The sequence below is a fragment of the Apaloderma vittatum genome, unplaced genomic scaffold (assembly GCF_000703405.1).
Source record: "Apaloderma vittatum isolate BGI_N311 unplaced genomic scaffold, ASM70340v1 scaffold33691, whole genome shotgun sequence".
Classification (NCBI taxonomy): domain Eukaryota; kingdom Metazoa; phylum Chordata; class Aves; order Trogoniformes; family Trogonidae; genus Apaloderma; species Apaloderma vittatum.
This window is the reverse complement of record NW_009700265.1, coordinates 4,127-4,438: the sequence shown is the minus strand read 5'-3', so window position 1 is coordinate 4,438 and position 312 is coordinate 4,127.

The window sequence follows — 312 nt, the reverse complement described above, 5'->3', positions numbered from 1 at the left end:
CCCCACCCCACCACTCTCCTCTGGCAGCAGCAGGACATGGCAAAGCGGCTGCAGGGTGCCCAGGATGGACTTTTGGTTTCCAAATTTTGTTGAACGACGTTGGTTTGACAGCGAATAGGATGCCCCACAGTCTTTTTTGACAAGTGTTTGTAAGAACGTAGAAAACTGGAAGCTACGTAAATGTCACAAAGCACACCTTGAAAAGATTTTACAGAGACACCTTTGAGGAATTGAATATAGTTGCCAGGAACTGACTTCATTTTGTTGGCTCCTGGGCTTTTCGTCCCCTTCAGACTGTGGTCTAGCACTGGG